At 37.0% G+C, this 27058-nt stretch overlaps 1 protein-coding gene across 1 annotated transcript in view; it reads left to right on the top strand.

Moving 5' to 3' along the window:
* The window catches only part of Hivep2 (HIVEP zinc finger 2), a 179449-nt gene that overhangs the window by 22315 nt on the left and 130076 nt on the right, over window positions 1-27058 (top strand). Inside the window, exon 2 of the mRNA XM_042679093.1 lies at window positions 16708-16782. The gene's annotated coding sequence lies outside the window, so the exon portion shown is untranslated. The remainder of the gene's footprint in view (window positions 1-16707; window positions 16783-27058) is intronic.

Below are 27058 nucleotides of genomic sequence, written 5' to 3'. Positions count from 1 at the left end.
TAATACAACTAAACAAATTCTGCTTGAAATCTAAGTACTGGGAATTTGTTGCTTAATAGGTAGGGAATAGTCAACTGAGTTCTCCCTTCTGTTGTGAGGCTGGGGTTGTTTGCTGGGGATGATGGCAGTACTACAAGCCAGTTATCTGAATGGTACAGGAGTGGACTACCGCCACGTTATGAGTGAAGCTGTAAGCTGTTCACATGTAATGCAGTAGTGGACCAAGGCAAGCCTTGAGTGCCATGACCTCTGGAAGCCAGGACTTGGGAGATACCAGGATAACTAAGTGACAAATAAGTAGCTGAATACAACAGAAGGGGCATTATTCTTTTGTTTGTGACTTTCTTTTTAGCTGTAACTCTGTGACCTTATGTAGTAGTTATACAGAATGGGGCTATAATTCTTATCTTTGGAGTTTAAATGAATGGTAAGGAATTGTTTGCTGGGCTCATACAAGGATGGAGCCTCGTGTCTTTACAATGAAAAGAATTAAACTTTATCTCATGGAACAAACTTTCCTACTGTAGAAATACTTTATAAAATGTCAGTTTATTTCTAAGGACATAAAAATATATTTTGAAAGTTTTCTGTTTTTCCACAGAATTTCCTGTAGTTTTGTCATTTGAATACATTTCTGCCTCCTTTGAGGACTTGGGTTCTTTTCTGTGTAACATTGGTGTTCAATAGAGAGTTGATATAGATTTACTTCCAGTTTATTGATATGACTTGAGAATAATAGCCACAAGTAAGTGAGAGCCTTGTCAGAGTATCTTTTTTTTCACTAGATAAAGTTAAAATTTCTAATATTTTAAAAGCTATTTTACTAGTCTTGAGTAGTCAGTGTATACAATATTTTATTTCCTGAGGCGTTCTATAGTTGAAAATAAGTTTAATTATAGAAGGAAAATAAGAGAGTATTTATGAAAATGGGTCTTTAAATAGACTGATGATAAGTTGTCTGTATTGTAAGTTGTATTAGGGGATGTGTTTCATAGAGAGCAATGTGATCTGGTGGGGGGAGGGGTGCGTAGGAGATAACTGTAGACCTAGATTTGCATAGATGATATTTGTAGACGGTTCCTGGCTTGAGTGAAGTGTATTCCCAACTTACCCAGTGCAAAGGAGGATTCTTTTTTAGTTTTTATAATACAATTATGAGACAAATATTAAAGTATAAATCTCTGAAACTGGTGAAGATAGCCACTAATATAAAAGGAGAGATTTGTATACATTTTACCTAAAAAGAGCACTTAATACTGTTTTATACTTTTTCTCTTTATTTTGATTTTTGTCTTGTAAAATAAAGATTTGAGGTGACTCAAAGTTCATTATAGTTTTTCATGTGTTTTTTTAGACCTCAGGAAAAAAAAACACACATTGAATGTACATGGGAATTAAGGAAACAGTAAGGAAAATGTTATTAAACTAAACAGAAAAATAGGGTTGATAAATAAGCTTGGGATTGAAAAGGACGTTCCATTTTTTTTAAATGAGGGTACAAATTGTTATGTCTTAAAATTAATTGGCAGGGAATTATATACTCTGAAGAAATGCGTGATTGATTGTGTTAAGTATAAATGTTTACATTAAAAAAAGAATTATAGTGGGAATAATAGTTGAGACTTCAAGTTCTTTCAGTTAATTGGTTTCCTGCCATCACTGTTTTCCAAATGAGTGGAACTTGTTTGCAAGTTTGGTTTTTTTTTTAATAGCATGGTCGTGGGAAATTATATTTGTACAGCTTAAAGCTTATTCATTCATTTATTTTCCTTTGTATTTATATAATTATATGAATGTGTTCTCTAAAACTGAGAGAACATGTTGTTGTTTGTTGGTGAATAAGAAGTTGTTAGACAGTGCTCTATTTTTACAGCTGAGCTTCAGGGTATCACGTTCTGAAGAGGTCAGCTGGGCATGACCTCATGGGCATGAGTCTCCCAGACAATTCTGAAAGAGCCACAGGCCTGTGGAGTTGCAAAGCCATGGCAGACCATCTGATTGCTGTAGTGGAGAGGCATCTGGTTTGTTACTGCAGCCATAACAGCATTTATATTAAATACTAAGTGCTAAGAGGATCTAGTAGGATAAGTAGTGTCTTTTGTAGCATAAAGACTCTCTGGGTGCTGTTGTAGCATTAGCTCTGAGCTCCTTTAATTAATAAAAATTAATGGAAAGGTAGAGAGGAGAAGGTTGGAGGAAATAGGCATTGAGTACAAAGATGGATGGTAGTTTCATTTCATTATTAAAATTAATCTTGTTAAGACACTGTAAGAAAACATGGCATTGAGGGTGGGTACAGCTACATGAAAAAGTAGTATTTGTTTATCTGATTTATCTGCTATACGGATGTTATTACTTAGCGTTGCTGTCTTTACTTGGACTTCCTTGTTCAGGGAATTGAGGCACCAATGTACTGATGATCCTTGTACTGTTGGTGACAGATCATACTTGTTTCTAAGATTCTTTCTCAGTGACGTAAGTTCTGAAATGCTAACATTTTCCAGTCATTTAGCAAAGATGTATTCCATTTGCTATCATTATTAATGGGAATAAAATCTGTTAATATGAACTTCACATGCATAGAGTCGTTCACCTCTGCGGGGTGTGTAAGTCAATGTCTTGCTTCTGCAGAAGTGGCTCCCTTCCCAATCACTGCATTGAGGTCTGCACTCACTTTTCCGTTGGATGGGAGTAAGTGACTTTTTCATTTTGGATGTAACACTCTTTAGCTTTCTCATTGCTACTACCATATTGTACTTTCTACATCCAGTATAGGTCAATAATTCTGGAGGAGAAAGAACCAACAGCCAATGTGTATCACATAGGGCATTGCTATGTAATGTATTTATGTTGGGACTGTTAGAATAAAGTACATCAGATTTGAAATTTTGACTTATTGATGTTACCTCTTAGACCTTGCTCTTAGCTTATAATGACATCTGGCAATCCTGGGCATTCCTTGGCTTTTCATCACTAATCTCAGCCCATCTTCACATGCCTTTCTCCCTGTGTGTCTGTCATCTTATAAGGACACTAGTCCTGTTGGATTAATGGCCAACTTCACTCCACTGTGACATCATCTTAACTAAATACATGCACTGAGACCCTATTTCCAAATGTAGTAATGCTCTGAGGTATGAAGTTTGAACTTTTGTCTGTCTTTTTTGAGAACACAATTCAGTGCATAACAAGAGGACTGAAATTCAGTCTAAGAGGATTTCCCTATAGTGTCAGTCCTTCTAGGGGGAGGTGGTGACAAGATACAATTCCCATTCTTGCACATGTTTTAACATAATGTTGATGCTATTAGTTTGTCTATTGAGGTCCAAATCACTAGGTAGCTGAGATGAATGTGATTGGTAGGAATCGAAAGAAAGGAAATGGGGGATCAATAATTAGATGAGAAAACCATTTTTTAGAGGAAAATGAAATTTGAATTGGGTCTTCCTAATTAATGGGGTTCAGAATATATATTTGTGAAAAGTGGAGGCATAGAGGATATCATGGAAGAGAAAACCTGCATCGAAAACTGGAAAAGTGTTTGTTCACATTTTTTTTTGTTTTGTTTTTGGTTGGTTGTGGAGCCTGAACGCTGGGCCTGGGCTCTGTTCCTCAGTTTCTTCAGCTCAAGGCTAGTGTTCTACCACTTGAGCCACAGTGGTATATGGTGCTTATATGGTGCTGAGGAATGGAACCCAGGGTCTCATGCATGCAAGGCAAGCACTCTACCACTGAGCCATCTTCCAAGCCCCTGTTCACAGTCTTTTAAAAGTTAAGAATCTGCTGTTTGTATATCACAGAGGTGTTTGTCAGGAATAAGCCTGGGCCCTAACAACTGATTTCATCCATTGTTATTTACTGAGATCTTACTATGAGACACTGCAGATACATTAGATTTGGACTAGGCATTTACCTTCAAGGCCAACATCTGTGCATCAATCTTTTTGTTTTTTTTCAAAATAAAAATTTGGGGACAGAGTTTTACTCATAATGTTGTCCAGGCTAGCCTTAAAAACTCCTGGACCTAAGTTACTCTCATTTGTTAGATTCCAGAGTAGCTATACAGGCACTTGCTACTGTGCCCAGTATGAACCCTCATTTTAATTCATAGTTTATGTATAAAAACATGAAGGTTTTTTTTCTTATGAATCATTGATCTGGTTGGTGGTAACTAATAATAATTGAGCAGCATGCTTAAGGTCAACTGTTTAAAATACTTTAACTGATTTAATCTTTATCAACTTTTACATGATAGTTTCTACCATATTTCATAGACTTAGGTGTCATCATTATAAGAAGTATTTGATTACTTCTAAGGATGAGTTACAAGGTTTCTGATGAACTGAAAGGCATCATTGGCAATAAGAAAAATTTTGATTTCAAAAATGCTAAAATGGAAAAATATGTATGTCTTAGCATTGGTGGAAAGCTGATTATAGTTGACAGATTGGACGATAGAAGCATTGAGAAGGTCAGTAGCTTACCAAAGGTTTCTGGTTGATGGAGCCCAGGTTTCTTTTTCTTTTTTCTTTTTTGCCAGTCATGGTGCCTGAACCTCAGCTCTTCAGCTCAAGGCTAGTGCTCTACCACTTGAGCCACAGCACCACTTCCAGCTTTTTCTGCTTATGTGGTGCTGAGGAATCGAACCCAGGGCCTCATGCATGCAAGGCAAGCACTCTACCACTGAGCCACCTTCCCAGCCCCTGGAGCCCAAGTTTCTCTCCAAGGGCCTGTACCAGATCCTAAATCCTTAAATATGGTGTGCCATACCCTGTACTTTGAAAGCCCTTAGTACTTCTCAGATGCCCTTTTCTTATGTTCAAAACCTGATTTTGTTTCAGGGCTACCATGGAGCAAGGTCTGGGGTCCATTAGAGGAAGAGAGGTGTGTACAGATGTGCAACTCAGCTGATGATTTGGCTGATCAGGGACTTTGTAGAGCTGGTCTTTTGTTGTAGCATTAAAAAAAAATCAGATAACGATGAGGGAAGGCCATGCAGGTGAGATCTGGGGCAAGAGTGGGTGACTTCTTGTGGAAAATGGTGTGTCTTCATTTTAAGTTTCACTTCCTCTGAAGGCCTCGCTCAGCACCCCACCCCCTATCTCTATCTTGAATCTCTTGCTTGTCATCAGAGGTGTTGTTGCTGGGTTGCTTGGTTTCATTTCCTGTGAAGTTCCCTTTTGTCTGGCTGATGGTGGCCCTGTAGGTATCTCTAGTTTCAAGGCTTGTGGGAAAGTACCCAGGCACTAGGTGAAATATGGGAAAGGATATTGAGCTGAATAAACAGTAGGCGGTGAGGTACAGTATGATCACTTTTCTCTTCCTTTTATAATATTTTCCATCTTCATAAGGACATCCAGTATCTCTCCATACATGGGGGTTTCCCCTCAAATAGTTTTTTTTTTGATAAAAATTGAAAATGATATATTGTTCATATTTCAGGTCCTTACACAAATGTCTTTTTGTAGTGGTCTGGAAACAGTTCTCAGAGCGAAATTAATTTTCATTTGGATGCTGAGGCTTGAGGTTTGAGGATGTTTTAACTGTATAAGTAAGACTAACTGCTGAATACGTTAAAAACAACTATATTTTGATTTTAAGTAATTGTACAAAGGAGCTGCCATTCGACAGACCAGTTTATGAATACAGTACCTCTTGATCCATTTCACCCCTTTAACAGTCATCCATCCCTCCCTGCCACCTCTTTTTTCTCTTGTCTTAATTTTTAGATTATGTTTTCAATTTTTTGCCATTTAACAAAGCAATGTGTGTGTGTGTGTGTATAATGCATCTTGATCTGTGCTATACCTTTAACATCTTCACCCCCCCCATCCACCTACCCCTTTTCTTATTTTCTTCAGTTTGTGGCATATGCAATGCATTCTTGTCTGTATTCTACTCATTTCCCCCATTCATTTTTCTACCCTTCTCCACTTGACCCCTCCCCCTGGCAAGTACCCATTTCCTCGTACTCATTTTGTTAGGCTTTGACTTAGTCTTTCTAAAGAATTATATTATTTGCGCTTTCCATAGAGTGTTATGCACATTGGGTGGCACCCACATGGTTATGAATGAATTAACTGAGAAACACTTTTTGCAAAGCTCATCCTAAGCTAAGCAGTTGGGTCCTCCCTCATTTGATTACGATGAGTTCTGGTTTTGTCACACTGCAGTGAAAAGGACACAGTCTCTGTGTGCTGCCTGATTACAGCACCATAGTCCAGCTAATGGGTTTTTTTTCCTCCCTGTAAACATATGGCATACATGATATTTCCAAGTAAGCAATAGTCTTAAAGGAATTATCACACAACTTACTATGCCCACAGTTCTCCTTACTTCTCAGTGTCCTCATCTTATAAATGGGTTAAACATATCTCCTATCTGCTACGATAGATAATTTATATTTGGAAAAATCTTTTTTTTTGGGGGGGAAGCAGAATCTCAGCTTTTCTATATTCCTTTTTAGAAATGCAGATCATGTCTCTTTCTCCCGGTGTTGACTGTGGTACCAAAGATAGGATTGTATATATTTTCTCTTTGATCAGAAATGTCTTCTGGTGAGAAAATCCCCATATTTCTTCAAGATGCACTTGAAAATATCTCCTTGTAAATTCTTGCTCTGGAGTCGTCTTTTCTGAGTTCTAACTTCATTCTTCTCAGCTTTTGACTCTGCCTTTCTCAGTGTGTTTATACCCAGCATGCCCTGACTCCATGAAATCATTGTGAGTCTTTTTCATAGGTTTGTGCTTTGTCTTCCTGATTAGAATGGAAACTCCCTGGGCAGAGGCATACTTTGAACTTGTTTTTCTTGAGCTTTTAACATTTAATTTTATCAAGTACTTTGCAGAAAGTGACACTCAGCAAATGTGGAACCATGATAGTTAGAGTACACGGGGCTTTAGGGCACAGACTGACATCTTTAGCATGCACAGCAGTCTCTCAAGGTGCTTTAACAAAACCTGGTCCCCAGGCCGTATAAAAAATAGATTCTAAGAGGCAAATTCTAGTGCATGTGATAGAAGGACTGCTTTTTTTAAAAAAATTAATTTTTTTGGTAAAGGTAATGTACAGAGGGATTATACTTACATGAGTCCGGTAATGAGTACATTTCTTTTTGAACAGTGTCCACCCCCCATTTTCTCCTTGTTTTTCCCTACCTGACCCCATCGCCCCACAAATTGTATAGTTCATTTCCAACATAATGTCTAGTGAGTATCACTGCTGAATTGTTTCACCCTCTTAAAGACTGCTTTTTGAAAATAGTGATCTATGTATTAAGATACCATTTCTAAAAGCCTAATATATGGTTTTGTTTTTCCAAGTAAGGAAGGGAAGAAGGGATGGAGAATCTTGCAGGTAAAACACTTATTTATCATTTGAAATGTAGGCCACAGTGAGTTGAACACTAGAAAGTTTGACCTCAGAACAAGCTTGTTTGCCCTTATTCCAGGCTCAGTTTTAAAGGGTTGGTCTTATCCTCTAGAGAAGATTAAGGCAATACACAGAAAGCACATGGAAAGAGTACCACTGGTAAGGTATGACACGTTGATTCCCAAAGGTATAGCTGACAGCCTTAAAGTGATAAAGGAAATAGATAAAACATAAAAATCATGAACAAGGCTGGATGCTGGTGGCTCAAGCTTGTCATCCTAGCTATTCAGGAGGCTGAGATCTGAGGATCACAGTTTGAAGTCAGCTCAGGTGGAAAAGGACCCATGAGGCTCTTACTCCAATTAACCACTCAAAAGTGGAAATGGAGCTGTGGCTGAAAGTGGTAGAGCACTAGCCTTGAACAAAAAGATCTCAGGGACAGCACATACTCCCTGAGTTCAAGCCCCATAAAGAGCAACAAATGTAGACAAGAAAGAAACCTGAAGAGCTTAAGGACAGGCAAATTGATGGTTCCCTGAGAGTAGCACCCAGTGGACAGTCGTGATATGCCAGTTTCCCACTTATCTAAATTTACCAGGGCTGAGACCACACCTGTTCCATAGCATGCTTTTTCCTCAGAGTTTAACCGAGTATATCACTCACTCATAGAAGCAGCACTACAAGATTCTTCTAGTATAATCAAAATATATAAATAGGTTTGCTGTGGTAAGAGGCAAGTTTTTTTTTTCATTTCAGTGTGTACAATTGCACATACTTTTGGTATGTGGAGGCCTATCTGACCTGTTTAGTTTATAGCTCATGCCCAGATATTCTGATACATTGTTCTTTCTCCTGCCTTGATCATACTTAAATTGTCTTGAAATGCAAAGGATATGTTGTTTCCTATTGTAAATTTCTGAATATGTAGTGCTATACTAAAATATTTTGAATTATCAGCCACTGTACAGCATACAAATACACATAAATACAGTCTATTTTAAAGTCTTCAACTATGTATTATGAAAATAATGAAACACTAAAATTAGAAGAAAAGGTGAGAAGGTGGATAAGAAAGGGTAATGGAGGAAGGTAATTTAATCAAAGTATATTATGTGCATGTGTGGAGACATGACAAATGAAACACCTTTGTACAATTAATATATAGTAATAAATAATATTCGATAGATTTGTGTATATAATTAGAAATCTGTGTATATCAATTTGAAGAATTATCTATATAGTTAATATAAATCATTATAATTATCCCTTTATATATCATAAAGGTTTTCTTGGAGCATGGTACATCTATTAAGAAAAGATATTTTAGCATGAATGCTAAGGACAAAAATGTATCGTGTGGTAGTTAGACACATGGATTCCATGTAATAAGAAAAACCCTATTTAGATACTTCCAGAATTACATTCCTGCTTCCTGAGTGTTTCAGATTAATGTTTTTTAAACTTTTTCTTTTGTAGACTTTTGTTAATTATAAAAAGAAAACATAGACTGAGTCTCCTATGTTGCCCAGGTTAGTCTTGACCTCCTGGGTTCGAGTAATCCTTCTGCTTTAGTCTCCTCAATAGCCGAGACTATAGACCCACTATGTTTTGCTGAAACATTAGTTTTGATATCGTATACAATCCAAATTTTAACTTTTTAAAAATTGGTTGTGTTTTTTATGTTTTTTATTGTAAAAATATAGTATGGAGTTAGTTACATGAACAAGGTCAATGAGTACAGTTCCTATCAAGCATTGTTACCTCCTCCTTTGTTTTTCCCATACCATCCCTTCCCTTCCACCTCCACAACTATACTCCAGCCTCCTATCCCCTCCACCCCAACCTCCCCACCTCTCTATCCCCCCTAAATTGTAAAGTTCATTTTTCAACATAGTGTCTTGTGCATCTCATTGTTACAATGGATCAACCTGTATCCCTATTTAAGCATTCTGTTTTTTCCCTTCCCCTCCCCAAATTATAGAAGCGTATATGCAAGATGGAGGGCAGTGACATCAAATACAGTGAAAGCAAGGGTTATACCATAGGGGAGGAACATATAATGAAACAAAAAAATCACACGGTACCTTATAAATATGTTACAAACAATAGCAAGAAAGAAAAAACCACTTGTGTCCCTATCTTGGGGTTCATTTCACTTAACAACATCTTATCTGGTCATGTGTACATAGCTTTTGACCTTTTCTGCTTGTCCCAGACATATACTAGTTATTGCAAATAAGGGAAACCATAGGACCTATGTTTCTTTGGGCCTGGCTTACTTCACTTAATATAATTGGAAAGTACTCTTTTTCATGGGGAAGAATAGGAGATCTGAGGACGTCTTCCACGGGTGCACTTTTGGTTTAAGGCAGAATTTTGAAATACAGTAAAGAGCATGTCTTTGATAATAGCATCCTACCACTTAGCAAGCAGTCCTAGGCCTGCCTGCCCACTAGGCCTGACGGCAGCAACAGATCAAAATCTCCCTTTAGGCTTCTCAAGTTGCTATACTTCATTTCATTCAATCTTGTTCCTGAATTGTCTATTTTTTTCCTTCCCAGTTGGAAACTCTAAGTATCTATCCGGATTCTAACAATGGTCTGGGAACTTTATAGAAAGAAAGATGAATCTTAGGCCATTTGTATTCTTAGGGAGTATATAATTCAGATTTGCTAATAACACACATGAGGAATAAGTCATTACACTAGAAGACAGAAGAAGAAGAAACTAAGTGTAATAAAAAGTGAGAGAGAAAAATTTAAGGCAATTGCAGCAATCAGGAAAGATTTTGTGGAAGAGAGGTGGGCCTTGAGTTGTGGTTAGCCTCTTTGGAAGGATCGATGGGGTTGAGAGATGGCAGTTCTGCTGGAGGTAATGTTACCTATGAAAGTGGGATCACCTCAGGTGGCTGTGCAGGAGTTAGGTATTACTACATAAACATTACTACATAAACTCTTGAGAGCACCATCACCCAATTGTCATATAAATGGTGCCCCATGTCATTGTGCAGAATAGAGACTGAATGAAAGCCTGGTGACAGGAAATGTGCTGGCACCTAACCAGAGAATCACATGTAGCATAACTTGGACGGTGATGCATTTTGAATGAAAGAATAGAGTTTTTTTTCCCCCTTGCCTTGTGTGTTGACCTGAAAAACACATTTAATTCTCTACTTTGAAAACTGTGATTTCTCTCATTTACTTGGTAAGATGGAGCTGAGGAAGATAATTTTGAGCAATGAAATAACTTCAAATTTTAGAAGGTAAATGATTAGTTAGTAATAGATGAGGCAAGATAAGTTGAGAAGTTACTATACTTCAGATGTATTTAAAATGGTTCTGACAGTGAACCGTCAGTAATTCACCAAACTGAAACTCTTGAAGAAGTCACAAGGTTCACCCCAAGTCAGTCCTAGTCTTTATCCTTACTTGATGTTGTATTTATTTCTCTGTCACATCTCCTACCTCATTTGAGATTTTTAAGGCTTTTGTTAAATGATGTTTCCAGCTTCCAGCTTTCTTTCACTATTTCTCTTGTCATCTCTCTTTCTATATCACGTTTTCTTCCCACACTTCTCTTATAAATATGTTTCTTTTTAGGTCCACCCTGGGGTTGAGCTTTCTTTCTCAGATCCAGTTGAGGGGCTGTTGACCAGAGGTTTATTTGGGGCTTGTAGTTCTGACTTTAGATTCTTCTTGATGAATCAGGAGCTCACGAAAGAGGCTTGAGTTGGAGCAGGATAGGAGCCAAGGAATGAGGCTCAAGTAACAGGGGTGAACATGGATATTCATGTTCATATTCATTCATTGATTCATTCATTCAGTTTGTTGAGCACTAATAAGATAGTTTAGCGTGGTTTCTCTATTTGGTCCTGTTTTTGTTTCTCTCTTGCTTCCTACAAATACTTGAAGAAGTTTAAGATTTCTTTCACAACAGCTGATTCTCTCCAGAGGTAACAGCAAGTACTCTGGTAGTGTTAACAGGCAGCAACCCTGGGACGAGAGCAGCTGATTTTATTTTTGGTTTTTGTCAAGTGTTTGTAAGTTGAGAACTGCCCCTGTTCAAACAACATGACTTGGGTGGTATGTAAGAACTCCTGTAGAAATAATGAATGTGGAACAACTAAAGAGTAAAAAGTAAACCACCCTGAACAACAAGTTGTCCAGCAAGTTTTGAAAAGACTTGGGTTTGGATTAATGTCTTGAAGAATCTGGATATGCTACGGGCCATTCACAGTCTCATTTATGTAAAAAACATGAGACTTTCTTTGGTTTTGGAGATCCTGTTTTTGACAGATTCTTGCTATGGAATAGTGATTGTAACATTGACACATTTGGGAAATTTTACTTTGGCATTCACCATATTACTTTGGCTCATTGGTTCTTATCAATTTTTAATTCATTGCCCAAGCAGTATTACATTACAAATATAGAAGAGATACATACTTATCCCGTTACCTTCTATAATCTGTCAGTTTGATTTAAAGTTTTTTTCTCTCTGGTTTTAGTTCACTTGCATATATTTGAATAATCATAACAAATTATAATCTCATATTATTTATATCATTATTGTCCCGCGCAAAATCTTATTACAAACATTTCCATTTTGCCAATTTCCATATTTTAATTTTAATGGCTGCTCAATTTTGATGTAACCTAATGTTTACAATATTCTACAAATTTTGTACTTTTGAATATTTGATTTTTTTCCCTATGAGGTATTTGTTAAATGTATGAATATTTTTATTTTCTATTGTCTCCATTTTCATATTGCTTTCCATTTTTCATAAAAATTGCACCAAAGTAAAACGTTTTGACTGTGTTGTTGCTTTGGCTTGCAATTTCAGACTAAGTAGTGACTTTTCTTTCTCGATTATATTTCTTGTCTCAAAATGACTTGTCATATATTTTCTGTTGTATATTAATAATAGTAATAAATTGTATAAATTATAAATTACTACTTTTGAACAAAGACATTCCTTAGAATTCTTTATATATTGTATATTTTAATTCTTGTTCCTTATACTTTTTCCATTTCTCCATGTGACTTAATTTGTGTTTTGTTAATTTTGTGAATTATGTAATTGTAGCTTAATCATTTCTGGATGATCTTTGATTCATTTTTCCATGTGTAATTTCAAAGTCAACTAAAAGTTGCAGCTATGAAGACTGTGGTTCCCTGATTATCATTGTTTATGCCATTTCTGGGGCTACTTTGGCTAGGTTAGATTATTTTAGAATTGTGTGTTCTAGAATCACAGGATGGACACACTAGGGGGAAATTAATCATCATTAGGTAAAAACCTTTCAAATGTAGAGATGTTAATCACATGTTTATAGATTAAATGTAGATTTACTGACTGAGCTTGTAGATATTGATGTAGATATTGACAAATTTCTGAATATGGTGAGTCTGGCTGCTAGTTAAGGAACTGTATCCAATCTCATGTTTTAAAAAATAAAGAAATAGCCGGGTACTGGTGCCTCACACCTGTAATCCTAGCTATTCAGGAGGCTGAGATCTGAGGATCGAAGTTCAAAGCCAGTTCTTGAAAAGTCTGTGAGACTCTTATCTCCAATAAACCACCAGAAAACCGGAAGTGGTTCTGTGGCTCAAGTAGTAGAGCATTCACCTTGAGCTGACGAGCAGACGGACAGCGTCCAGGCCCAGAGTTCAAGCCCCGTGACTGACCAAAATAAATAAATAAAGAAATAAAATAAAGAAATAGTTAAAGTTTATATATATATAATACTTCAAAACACTCTATGTTTGGAAGCGAAAATTTTCATGTGTAGTTGAGCATTTATGACACTGCTTTCCAGCATTTTAATTTTAAAAGTTAAGTAGCAATAATGATTTTTAAAATGTGTCTTCAAATCACTGGTCATTTGCAAAAATCACCTTAGCAGGTCCTTGATGGTTATTTTCTTTGTTGTTGGTTTTGTTCTGTGACCCTCAGATTCTATGTATTTGGGAGATTCTTTGCGAATTTATAATACATTGTGATGTTTGCTCATTAAATAGTCTTTTAAAATAATTATTTTTAAGTAGTTCAAGTTATTTGATACTTATTTTATAAATAATTGAACAGCATTATTTCTATATTGATTTAAAGAGAGGAGTTCCATTTAAGCCCAGTGGAAAATGTTTTCCTTTAGGTAGTTTTGAAAGATAAATTATTGCATAAAAATATGACAAAGTAAACAGGAAGTCTAAACATTTATGAACAAATATAATTAAATTTGTTTAAATTAATCATAGAGAGGATTCATGCTTGCTATGTACTGATGATGTTGAGTTGCTGTTATCCCATATCAATGGATACACAAAACGAAGGTTACCCAGAGTAGCTAAACTGATAAATCGTATTTGGGGTTATTAAGTTGAACATCTCATATACCTGAAAACTCTTAAGATGAATTTGGGCTAGATGAAAACTAAGTGATAATAAATATTCTTGACAGGTTGGGGTTTTTATGCTCAGTTTTGGTGAGAACGTAAAGACATTGTCTGTGTGACTTTCTTCTCTTTCGAAGGGTAAGAAAAGACTGTTTTGCTCAAACACTGATGATGCGCTCAGCTGCTTTGAGTTGCTTTGATTTCCTTCAGAAAGAATATAGAAACCAGAGTCCATATCAAGTTAAGATTTAGACCTGTCCATAAAAATATATATTATATATTATGAAGTTTGCCTGAGAGTCATGTTTAGAGTGAAATATCATATTCATCTAATACTGTATCTACTATATTTTCTCATGGCTTTATTTTGCCTTTTCAAATTTGCTGCCTTCTTGTTAAGCACAAAAAAACTCCAGATTCTTAGGGAATTTTTATTATATTATAATGGAAAGTATATGTGGCAGTAAAATCTCTTTTCTGTAACACTTTTCAAAATGTTAGCTATGTAGTTTTCTAGAAGTGATTTTTAGAAGATCATGCATCAGTTGATGGGTAAAGCTTATTTAGGGCTGGTAAGTATAGCACATAGATAACAAAGGCTAAGTTTTTCATTTGGTGGCACTTGTCAAATATTACTTGAAAATCAGGTAGGACAATTGAGTTTTTAACTCTAAAAACTACTATAAGTCTTAGTTTTATATTAAAGTTTCATATTTATATTTAACCCGCAGTGAGTGAGCTTGCTATCTTTTACCTAGTCCTTACTTATCCTCATTCTGTAGTCTGGGTGTTGACATTCTTCCTGTTTCCTTGTGTATGCATTGCCAAAATGGCCACTCTTAGGACACTTCCTGTGGAAGAGGTTTTCAGAGATTCATGAAAGTAACAAATTAATACTGGGCTGTGCCTTACTTTTGGGTATTTCTTACAGAGTTTTGTTTCATGTAAAGAGTGAAATAGATGAGAGACATGCATATTGTGGACTTTGAGAAGATATAGCTGATGATAACTAACATTAAAAAAAATGAACTCCACAGAATACCACCATAGTTACTACTTTGTCCTTTAGTCTTGTTTTTTTTTTAAACCTTGATATCAGCTATCAGAATCACTTGAGTATTGAGAGATCTGAGTATTGAGAATCCATAAAGGAGTAGTCTTTTGAGTCGATCATCTGTGTGAGTGAAGCACTGTGTTTTATTTCAAAATTCTTGAATTTCCTCTAGACAAAAGCCGATAGCCCCTCTTGAGCCTGTAAGTCAGTATATTATTATTGTTATTAAGTGACATTGATCAAAGGGAAAACAGTGGTTTAAAGTCTGCATTAAATCAAAGCAAGGGCAGATCTCTTGAAAATGTGCTCTCTGTCCTGAAAAAAATAATTACTTCCTGAATCACTGAATTGTCTTCTATAGTCAGTGACACTTTTTGCAATATAGTGCTGATAGTTCAGTAGGTCCAGGTCATATCTTATGACATTATGTTGCATTGTAGTATTTCTTCACTTTTAATAAAAGAAAAATATCAGAAAATCATCTATCACTTTATAGCTATGACTTTTACAACAAAGGGCCACTGTGAGTCCTTCAAAATTAGCTTTAATTAGTAGTTGAGATATTCTATTCAATCTATCCTGCTCTCTAGTATCCTGTTTGATCACAAATATTTATCGTTTTATTCATCAATTCTTCACTTTCCCTGTGGGATATTGTGGTGGTTGTTGTCATGCAACCAAGAGACAGTGGAATGCAGCTCTGGGTGCTCAGAAAGTCTTGAACATTGTACTATAGGCATGGTTGTGTCATTGAATCAGTAACTGTATGTTGGTGCTGGTCATTACCACAATATACATGCTGCTATGGTAAGACAAAAAAAACCCCAACAACACAAAACAACAAATGGAGCATACACACACACACACACACACACAAACTGGAGTAATAGTTGAAGATGTCACTCTGGTAGCATTAAATTCAGAGAAGGAAAAATTATTGTACAAATAAAAATCAGCACTGAAAAAAGTTAGTCTCCTTTAAGGTTGGTTAATAGGAATAAAAGAATTTGATTTGCTTGAGAAGTTCATTTAGTATACCTTAGCTAGTCACTTTAAAGAATATTCAGTAAGGCCATATATGTGAATATATAATACAAAACAGTGTGGCAAATAACATAGTGTATATGTTGCATAGTCTCCTTGTTCCATAGAGGATTAATATTTTTGAAGACTATTTGTTTTTATTTTGTTTTTTAATTTTAATTTCATTGTCAAGATCATGTACAGAGGGGTTAGAGTTACGTAAGGTAATGAGTACATTTCTCGTCGAACATTTGTTTTTCTCTCCCTTATTTTTCTTCCATTTTCCTGTCAGAAATTCTGTAGACTTGAATTTTGGTGCAGAAATTTGTACAGATGAAGTACTAAACTTGAGGGGGAATGCCTTCTTTAGGAGAAATGTCATAACACCATCCGTTACCACTGGTCCCATAAACTGATCACTTGGTTAGAGTTGACCAGGGTGTTCCACTGTAAAATTACTTCTTGCCTCTGTGTATTCTTTCTATATTTAATTCTTAGAGGGAGAAGAATTCTGCTTTATCTCTTGAGCAGACAGAATATATATTTTACTGATTGATTTCAGTATAGACTCATGGTATTCATTTTATTCTTTTGGTTACCATCCAGTGCTATCACTGCTTATTTTGTTGCACATGAACTGTTTTCTAGTATAAAATTTTTATTTTGCTGAGCACTCTGGTACTATATTCCCACCTGTGTCACCTACCCATTTACCTCTCCCTCCTCACTCTTACACTCTTATATTTTGAATTGAGAGATTCAGTTTTGCAGCTCTGGCTAACGTGAAGGCCATTTTCAGTCATGTTTTAATATATGTACTGTGGGCGGAGAAGTGATAATATGAAACTTCTTGTCAGCAGATTGGTGAATTTACCTGAGAAATTGAGACTCAAGATTATGAGAACGTGTGACTAGGACCGAAAGCAGATTTGCAGGTAGGACATCAAAGTTGTTTTCTTCAATTCCTTTGTATTTGTTTTACAGAAACCAAATTGTCATTTTCCTAGGAGATACAGAATCCCCAAAAGAGAGGTGGCAAAGATACTGAGTTTGTGCTCACTTTCTCTTCCTTTCAAAAGCTTCTCTTATTTAATTCCTAAACAGTAGGCAATAGCTGAGCTTGGACAAGAGATCCAAGAGGAACTTGCAGAAGTATGTCTACATCTGTACAAGTATTCTAGGTTGGATTTTGATTCTGGAAGTCTATTTGAGAATTAATTATAAGTATAAATAAATTATCATGTATCATGCTAGAGAAAACAAGTGCTAGTTATTGTTTATGTTTCACAGTATTTCTGTTAAATGGATTGATTTATATTTTGCACCTCTCTTAAACCCTAGATATGATAAGGCCAGAAGCATTTGTGTTTGAAAGAGCAGAGTTGGGGGAGGTTCCCAGATGTTAATGGGTTCAAGTTTGGATATTGCCAAAACAATCAATTTGCCAGCTTCTATTGTAGGAATCTTATACAGAGTAAATTAAACAAACAGAGTTTATACAGAACAAAATGACAACTGAAAATAGGAAGTGGAAGTAGAATTAATAATATGCAGTAATTCTTACCTCTGCTATTAGAAATATAAAAGCTGTGGGATCCTTCCATCTAAACCACAGAGGTGTTGGCTCCAAGGCAACATCAAGAACGTAGTCTGATAGAGGGTGTGTGTACATAAACGCATTCAAAGCACAGAGTTGGGAGAAGATACCCACTCCCCCAACCTTGCCCACATGGTTTTATATGTGTACTAGACTCAGGCCTTCGTTGAAGAAACACTGATTAGAGTCCTTGCCAGCTGTCCTCTCTCTTATTCCTGGCCACCAATCACCTACCTCTCCTCTCTCTTTAGCCAGGAAGCAAGAAAAGGCAATTCAGAAATGTTATTGTGAGAAAAAAAACCTCTTTTCCTCTCTTCTCGGAATGTCAGAATAGTTACTGGTTTTCTGGGGTCCCTAGGGGACATCTGACTGCCACTTTCCATAGTCTCATTTCAGGGAGAGCTGGTAAATTGTAGCCTTCACATAGTAAGTGTAGGGGGCTGGTGAATGCTGCAGTCTGCTCCCTGCTCTGTGGGAGGGGCACCATCTATAGGTCTGCCCTCTGCTGTCCTGCCTGCTATTCCAGCGCCCTGTGGTTGTGAAGTGAGTAGTAGGTGAATAGTGTTGCCTATGACTCTCAGCCTCTGGGTTTAACTTTCAATTGTTTCTTCTCTCCCCGTGCTCCAAAGCCACATTCATCTCTGGCAATCTTGTAACCCTTTGCTTTCTTTATTATGAAAGACAGCATTACTGCTTCTCATTTACATGTCCTGCATCATAGAAATACTAAAACAACCTGAAAAAGAACTTTTTTTGTTTTGTTCTGGTTCAGTTGACCCAGGAGATAAACAGAAGATTCTGCTCTCTCCTAGTTACTCTGAGAATACATTTTGATAATATTTTGACCATGTTTGGTCCACCTAAAATTTGAGGTTGAGACTTTATCCCTGGGTTTAGGCATTAGGGATCAAAGAACTAACCCTATTTCATATGAGTCTTTATTTTTTCCTTTCATCAGATGGTAGTAGAAGGATGTTATAGATATGAGGCTGGAGAGAGAGAGAGAGAGAGAGAGAGAGAGAGAGAGAGAGAGAGAGAGAGAGAGAGAGAGAGAGAGACAGAGACAGAAAGAGAGGGAGAGGGAGAGGGAGAGAGAGAGGGAGAGAAGGAGAGAGAGAGAGAGAGGACACGTGTACACCATTTACACAGCAGTTTCAGCTAGTACTCTGAGTTATTCTTTAGTAAAGTCCACAAAGAGGAAGTTCCACTTGGAACATTAATTTTGGATTTGCTTCAAAAATTGTCTGCAACTAAAATTACTCGTACATATATAGTTTATTCATGTAGCACTGAATTTACTTGTTAATTCACTTGTTTGAATATCTGTGACTTAACTGTTGGCTACTGGCCTGAGCATGTAAAAATCAACAGGCTTAGGTCTCTGCCTGTGAGAGCTAATGATGTGAAGGGAAGGCTTTACATTGTAGCAAGTCAGGGGTGCTGTGTGAATTGGGCCATTTGAGGAGGATGTGCTGAGCAGAGCTGTGACCTGGAAGCCATGGCCCAGCTTTGCTTGAGGGGTTTCATAGAGGAGTGAATGCTTGAGCCTGCATCTTGCAGGACAGGGGAAGAGGGAGGGGGGCAGGATTTGATAGGCAGTAAGGGGTAGGGAATTCCAGAAAGATAAAGCCCTGTCACACAGAGGCTGGATACAGGGGAAAAAGCAAGTTGTTTTCCTGAGTGGGCAGTAAATCTTCACATGGCTGGATTACAGGGTGGGTGAAGAAAGGGTAGCGCATAAGGAAAGGATCTAGCGCGCTTGGCTTCAACTAGTTTAAGCACAGTATACTCTGGTGGTATGTTTGATCTCTATCCTGTAGACAAGGAAGAGAGCCATGCTTGGGGATTTGCATTTTATGCAAATCTTATAAGCAGCAGAATAAATTAGAGGAAACGCAGACTGGATTTGGAAGACAGTAGTGTATATGCAGTTATGGCTACCTTCAAAAGAAAAAGAATAGTATACAGGAAATAGATTCTCCAGCTTGGGAAACAGTGCTGTATGAGCTGTGTGATTGAATCAGTTTGAAGGGTGAAAGGAGAGAAAGCAGACCCCGGGCCTACAGCTTGGGTGAGAAGGTGGATAGTGACGACATTGCCCAGAATGATTATCAGGAGTAGGCCTTTGAGAAAAGCAATGATGTAGATTTTATATTTGTTGAATTAATGGTCATGTGATGTCTGGATTTGGGATTAGAAAGACTTGAGTTTCAAGTTTATTTCTCTGACTTTTTCCCTGTGTATGTATATTACTCTTTGGGATCCTTGGTTTTCTGGTTTGTAAAAAGAAAATAATAATTACTAACTTTTACAGTCTGATTGTAATAAGTGAAGGAAATAATCGTTATGAAGTTCCTGATTTAAAGATATTCTCTAGTAAAAAAAAAAAAAACAGTTGATTATCACTGGAGGGTCTTCAAGAAGAAGCTACCACTTGGAGCCCAGCAAAGTGGCTAAAAATGCAGAATTTAGAATTAACAGCATAAGAGACAAAGCTGATTGATAGACTGAGTCGACAGGCTCATTCATTCATTTAGAATCATTTTCTGTGAGTATATGTGTCCTGGGCCCTGTTCATTAATGAAGGAAGCCCTGGTCTTCAAGGATCTTAGAGTCTTCATAGACTGAGAAGTGTATCCAGTATCCCTTTTTGAATAAGGAGAGGATCAGGGGAAAACTGATATATCCAGGTGTGTGTGTGTGTGTGTGTGTGTGTGTGTGTGTGTGCGTGTGCACGCGTGTGCGTGTGTGTGCCTGTGCGCGTGTGCGCATGCACGCATGTGTGCGATAGAAAAGAATGTAGTCAATTTGATGAACGTTCATAAAAACCAAACAGCAGATTTGTCAAAAGCCAGAATGTTATCAATTTTTAATATCATGTTTCCTGATCCTTTCCAGTCTCAATAGGGTTACTATCATCCTGATTCATACTATCTGTCTTAGTTTTGCTTATTTTTTTAGTGTCTATATAGGAGGTGATACACTTTTTTCTTTTGTGTCTGGTTTGTTTCACTCAATAGTGTGTTAGATTAATTCATGTTGTTGTAGGTAACAAGCATTCCTTCTCATTGCTGTGTTAAATTCCATTGTATGGATGTAATCTACTCACTCTACTATTGATGAGTTTGTGTTATTTTTGGTTTTGGCTCTGACAAATGGTGTTTCTATGGATTTTTTTGAGTATAGCTAGAAGTGGAGTTTCTGGATTAGGAATCAGTGTATTCAAGTCGAGGAGTTTTTGCCACTTGCCTTTTGAAAGTGGGTGTGCCAGCTGTTGCTCCTTCCAGTAAGGCATCTGGAGCCCAACTGTCCCCAGCTGTGGTACATTCATTTTTCTCATTTTGATCATCTGATGGTTATTTAAAGATGAAATCTTGTCTTTTTTTCTTTTTCTGATGGTTAATAACATTGAGCTGTTCCTCCATATGTTGCTTGGCCATCAAATACCCTTTTTTTAAAGTGCCTGTTGAAGCACTACTAAACCTATTGAAGACCTTCTAAGAACTATTCTAGACAGAAGTCAGAAAGGAGAAAAGCAGTCATATTTTCTGCCTTGGTGAAGTTTGTAGTTTTGACATCCTTTCAGAAAGCTTCACTGAGCAGAGGAGATCTGAAATACTACTGGGAGAAAGAGGTAGGAGCAAGGGAGAGCAGTTTTACATGGACATAAAATTATTTACATGTGCTGACAAGACAGAGCTAGTGAGTGGCAAAGGCCGATGCCATAAAGGGAACATGAAAACTGAGTAGAATCTTGATGAGACCAGAATGCTTTGAGCTCCAGAGAATGCTTTGAGCTCCAGAGAAGTCTAACCTGGGGCAAGAGCACTACTGAGCTTATGGCTACAAGCTACGCACTGAGGAAGTTCTTATTTTATTTTATTGATACTTGTGATAGTAGTGGTTGTTAAAAAGAAGACAAATGTATGTGTCTGGGATGGCTGGATAATATTAATGAAAATGGGGATTGTGGAAAAGTGTTGAGTAAAGGGCTAATGCTTAGAGGGTTCAACAGAAGTAGCTTTGTCTTTAGAGTTCATTTCCTCAGCCAGTGTGAACAGGTGGTGCAGGAATGGAGTAAGAAATAATTCAAAGCTTTTAGGTTGGGTATGAAGAGCAAGGTGATAAATGAGCTAGGATGTTGATGAGAGAAAATATGGAGTGGTTTACAGTGGGATTTAGACCGAAGGGTAGAAGCTTTCATTTAATTTTGTTTAAATCTAGTACATAAAGATGACACTCTCCCCTGGAATCCAGAGTATAAAGTATATGTTTTGATGGCACTAGCACATTTTCAGTGCTAAGTAATGAAAGCATCTATAGATGAGCCATTTATAGGAATGGATAGATGGAAAGTCCTATCACTTACCCTAATAGGTAGAGGATTTACCGAAGCCATTTGACTGGAGATATGTTGATAAAGGCTGTTCTAGACTCAACGTTGAGAATACTGCTATGTAGCTTCAAGTTTGGGAAGATTATTACCACTCTATGTCCTTTTGACTAAAAAAAAATAACAAGAAAGAGAAATAAAAGAAAAATGACAACAGAATGAGGTTGATAAGGGCAAGAAAGAAATAAGAAGTCCTAAAGAAGTCTCTGTATAGACTTCTTCATTATGAAAAAAGATAAATTCCAGTGGATGCTAGATAGAGTCTATAATCATATGAAGTCTTGAGAACAGTATCTGGCATTCCTTCCATGGGAATAGCATAGTACAATGGTTATGAGCACAGGCTGTGGGTGCCATAGATCCTGAATTCAAATCAGGGCTCTGCAGTTCACTAGGTCTCAACTCCAGGGTGAGTAACTTGATTATTTTTTTTTCCTTTTTTGCAAAATACAAAGAGTAAAGGTGCTCACCAATAGAAAAGTTCTAATGATAAATTAGTAAGTGTGAAGTATTTGCATCAGTGTAGAGCTAGGTTGTGCATACTTAATAAATATCCTGAAACATAACTTCTGTAGTCATGTTTAAAACATGGAAACATAGACCAGGATTAGTGATTTGAACCTGTAATCTCTGCCAGCTACTTGGGAGCCAGATAAGGAGGATCACAGTATTAGTCCAGCTCAAGTAAAAAGTTAGTGAGACTCCATTTCAACAAATAAACTGGATGTGGTGGTATATGCTTGTTATTACAGCTATATAGGAGACTGTTGGTAGGAAAATCAGGGTCTGAGATTAGATTGTAGAAAAACATGAGCTCCTGCTTGAGAAAAAGGGTTGGGATCATGATACAAGTGGTAGAGGGCCTACCTAGCAAGCATAAGGCCTTGAATGGAAACCTCAGTACTATACCTCCCCCTTAAAAAGGATAAGTATGTAATTTTATAAAATTATAATTCTCTTGATAAAAATCATTGCGCTCTTCCTCCTCTGTGAAATGAGTTGTTCCATGCTGTGAAATGATGGGTTAGACATGGCCTCCATCCTCTCAGCTTTAGGAAGTTGTCTTAGTGGCCTGATTTCTTTGAGAGATGACAAAGAAGTTAAATGAAACTGTAACTTTCAACGTAAGTGAAAGGTAGTCCATGAAAGACAGAAGGAATGCTAATAAAAAATCATACCTTGATATATTATGAAGTATAGCAAATCACACAAGAAAAATGTTGATTTTTTTTTTTCAGAGCTACATTTAGTAAAATGGATAGAACAGAGCTATCTCAGCAAACTGGAACATTTAAGTGATGACTGTTGACTGGTTATGTGACTTAACAGGCAACTGACTTAATTTCTATCTAGTTTTTCCACCTGAGAAACCACTTTGCTGGTTTGTCAGGAAGATTAAATGAACTAATGTTTATGAGGATGCTTTATGAACTATAATATTTTATACATCTGTGCTGTTTTGTTTTGATTTATATGGATTTCTGAAGCTTTCTGGCTTAGAAATGAACATGTTGAATAATATACTTTCAATAGGATTACAGAGAACCTTATTTTCTGTAGAATTACTGCTAGTCTGATAATGGGTGGTTAAACTGCTACAGAGATTAGATGAAAAGAAGAAGGGGGAAAACATATCTGGCAGGTGAAACAGGGTTGGAGAAGTTTCAGATATGACCTGAGGGCACAGTTAATGAGTGAGGACTAGAACTGAACCTAAGGATGCTTCTTGTAGCTCCCCAAGCCTTTCCTCTAGCTATTTCTCATTTGAAAAGAGAAGTACAGGCTTTGAAGTCAGATCTGTGCTCTATCATTTACTAGTTACAAATTGGGCAAATTACTAAATCTTTGTGAGCTGGAGTTCCCTCATGTGCCAAGGGGAGTGGAGTCAATTACATGGCAAAGTTGTATGTGTTGGAGATGTATGTAAAGTACCTGATCAGCACGTAGATGTTACATGATTTTTGTTGTTGCTGTGATCATGTGATGGAACACTTAATGGAGATTGAATTATGTACTTTCTGAACATGAGTATTGATACACCTTATGAAAGCAATTATTTCATTGAGGGGATTCTTGTATTGGAACAGGAGCCATGGCATTCCTGTTGAGGGTATTAGGAGTGTGCATCCACCCATTCACCTTATACGTTTAGAATGTTATGAAGTCTTTCTGATCTCTGCATTCCCTTTTTGTACAATGGGATAACTATTCTTGAGATGGAGACTAGCATTTACGATAACTGCAGGGCCCCATCCTGTGACTGTCTCCAACACTAATCTCTGCTCTCCACTGCTTACTTAAGTAACAGCCTTGTGTTGAGGACACAGGTATTGCCTGTTGTCTTTTTATATTTTTAGCTAATAGAATTTGAATAGGATTTTAGCTAATAGAATTCAACATTCTCGTGTTTTCAAGCACTGATGCTGTATCACAGGATGGATGGTTGAGCTTTTTGAAAGGACATTAGAAGATCACCCACACCTCTTCTTGTTTGTCTGTTGTATGCATCCTGTGTCTGGACACATGTACTTAGAACACAGTCCCTTTAAGAACCACTAGTCATCAGTAAAAATAACCCAGAGCAGCTCAGGTTACTGCCAGGCTCCAAAGACTCTGGAGGGGGTCAAGTTGCTTATTTCTCTGGCTCTGCAGCTGAGATGCAGGAAGGGCTTTCTCTGTGCCAACTGGGGGTATGTGTAGATTTATTTATGCATGTCTACATATATATATGTTATATATATGTATGTATATATACATCCTACATTTATCTGGTGCACTGGGTTATGACTTCTTCTGTACCTGCCCCCTTCTTAGGATAGAAAGATTCTTGGATGGACTGCTTCACTTATTTTAAGGGACTTCCAGTCCCATCCTTGGACCTGGGTACAAGAGCCAATCTTTTTTTTTTAATCACCTTTGGTTTTTGTACTATTTCTTTGAAAACTAGCAATAAAAATGATAGCACAATCTATTAAAACATGCTCTTCCTATTCTCAGGATGGCGGGGTAGCACAGGGAGAAAGGGTCATGTGAGGACACACCCTTGTCCCTGGACCCCTGTTCCTGTACATACCTGTCTGGACATGTGTTTACTGGCAGGGTAGGTATGGCTAAGGGATCAAAGAATAAATGGGTGCATAAACAGGGTCAAAAACTCAATAAAGATGAACTAACAAACAAACAGTATGAGCTCCTTCATTAAGTTCAATATTTTACTAGTAGAGGGACAGTGAGATGTCTGTCATAAGAGGTATTAATTACAGTGCATGGGAAAGGTTGAAGAACCAGAAAGGGCTTTACCATCTGGGCCTCATCTTAGTGATGGTATATTTAATAGCAGAGTTTTAGAATAATAGTGATTCAAAAAGTGATTGTAGGCCTCATCTTTCTTCTATTTTATCTGGAAGAAAGATGAGGCCTAGAAAGGTTGTATGACTTACCTGAAGTCATTCAGCTAGTTGGAAGTGACCCTGCACCCCTAGTTCAAGTACACGTTACTCTTCATCATCCTGCAAAACCTGTACAAGAGTCACGATGTTTCTAAACCCCGCTTTCCTTGTCGGAAACCATGTGTTATGTGTACTATATGGTTTGACTGTGCTACATGGTATGTTTCATCCTTACTATGTGGATCTTCAGTGAATTTGAGTGAGAATGCTTTTTTTTTAAAAAAAATGTTAAGATATATTAGCATTAAATTATATACATACTCACATATGAGCTAAAGATGTTCTTGGACAAAGCCTGGCTTTACTTTTGGAAATGTGAAGCACTAGGAAATTCCTAGAGTGCAAATGACAAGACTCAACCTCATAGTTTTATTTACTAACTGTACTATTATTTTAATACAGTTTTTAGCCTCTTCTGGAGTTGAGCTGAAGACAACTTTAAGAAAATAGATGAAGCTAGGTGTACTGGTTTATGCCTGTAATCCTAGTGAGAATGAAATAAGGAGGATCTCATTATGAGATCAGCCCAGGAAAAATGCTCATGTGACCCTATTTCAACAGGAAAAGTTAATCACAGTTGTGGTTGAAAAGAATAAATAGAAGGATCATGGGTCCAGGCTTGCCCAGGTCAAAAGTAAAATCCTATCTTAAAAATAACCAGAGCAGTCTGGGTGCTGGTGTCTCAACTACTGTAATCCTAGCTACTCAACAGAGACATGATACCGTGGTTCAAAGCCAGCCTGGGCAGCAGAGTGTAAAGACTCTTATCGCCAATTAACTACCAAAAAAGCCAGAAGTAGATTTGTGGCTCTAGTAGTAGAGCTCTAGCGTTGAGCAGAAAAGTTTTGAGATAGCCCCCAGGCACCTAGGCCCTGAGTTCAAACCCCAAGACCAGCACACACACACACACAAAACAAAACAAAACAAAATAATAACAGAATAGCCAGAGCAAAAAGAACTGGAGCTATGGCTCAAATGGTAGAGTACCAGCCTAGCAAGTTTGAGGTTCTTAAGTTTAAACTTCAGTACTGTTAAAACAAAAACAAAACAAACAACAAAACACCAGAAAAGAATGAAGGCAAATGTACTTTGAGAACTGAAAAGCACAGAACAAAAGTAAACCATTATATCAAATGCTATTATGGGCTATAAACCTTGCACATATGTAAGATACATGGTATATAATTAAGGAGACAGGTCAGGCACACAAGCAAACCTTAGCATTATCTCTCTTTGGTGTCAGCTAGGGATTGTACATTATAGATAATGACTATAATGAACAAATGAGTCTCTTTATTGGAGTTTACAAATGAAAGTGTAATCATCCCTGCACTTATTTTAAAATTCACCTTTTAAAAATTGACATATACCCAAATTGCTAAGCACTATACATGGTATTGCTTCTATTTATAGGCATTCATTTTCTGTAGTTTTAACAGGTACAGATTCAAATGCTGTTTTCATGAATGTTTATAGTTACATCATTTGCACTAGTGTTTACATGTTTGCTTTATCTAATTTGATTATTATGCTCTCATTTGATTACTATAGAGTAGTTGTAATTAGTATTATTATTTAACAGACAAGAGGTAAAATGGTTTTCTTCGACCTGCTAGAGCATAAATGGCAGAATCGAGATTTGAGATACAGGTTTGACCCCAAGTCATTTGCATTTGCCACTGTAATCTATGTCTGTGTATTGTGTTGGGGTTCATTTCTTTCATTCATATTCATCCAATATAGATACTCTATTGAATAAATGGAAAGCAAGA

This window comes from Dipodomys spectabilis, unplaced genomic scaffold, assembly GCF_019054845.1.
Source record: "Dipodomys spectabilis isolate Male_0828 unplaced genomic scaffold, ASM1905484v1 ptg000001l, whole genome shotgun sequence".
NCBI classification, from domain to species: domain Eukaryota; kingdom Metazoa; phylum Chordata; class Mammalia; order Rodentia; family Heteromyidae; genus Dipodomys; species Dipodomys spectabilis.
The sequence above is the reverse complement of the archived record's forward strand: the minus strand, read 5'-3'. Positions and strand labels throughout refer to the sequence as shown.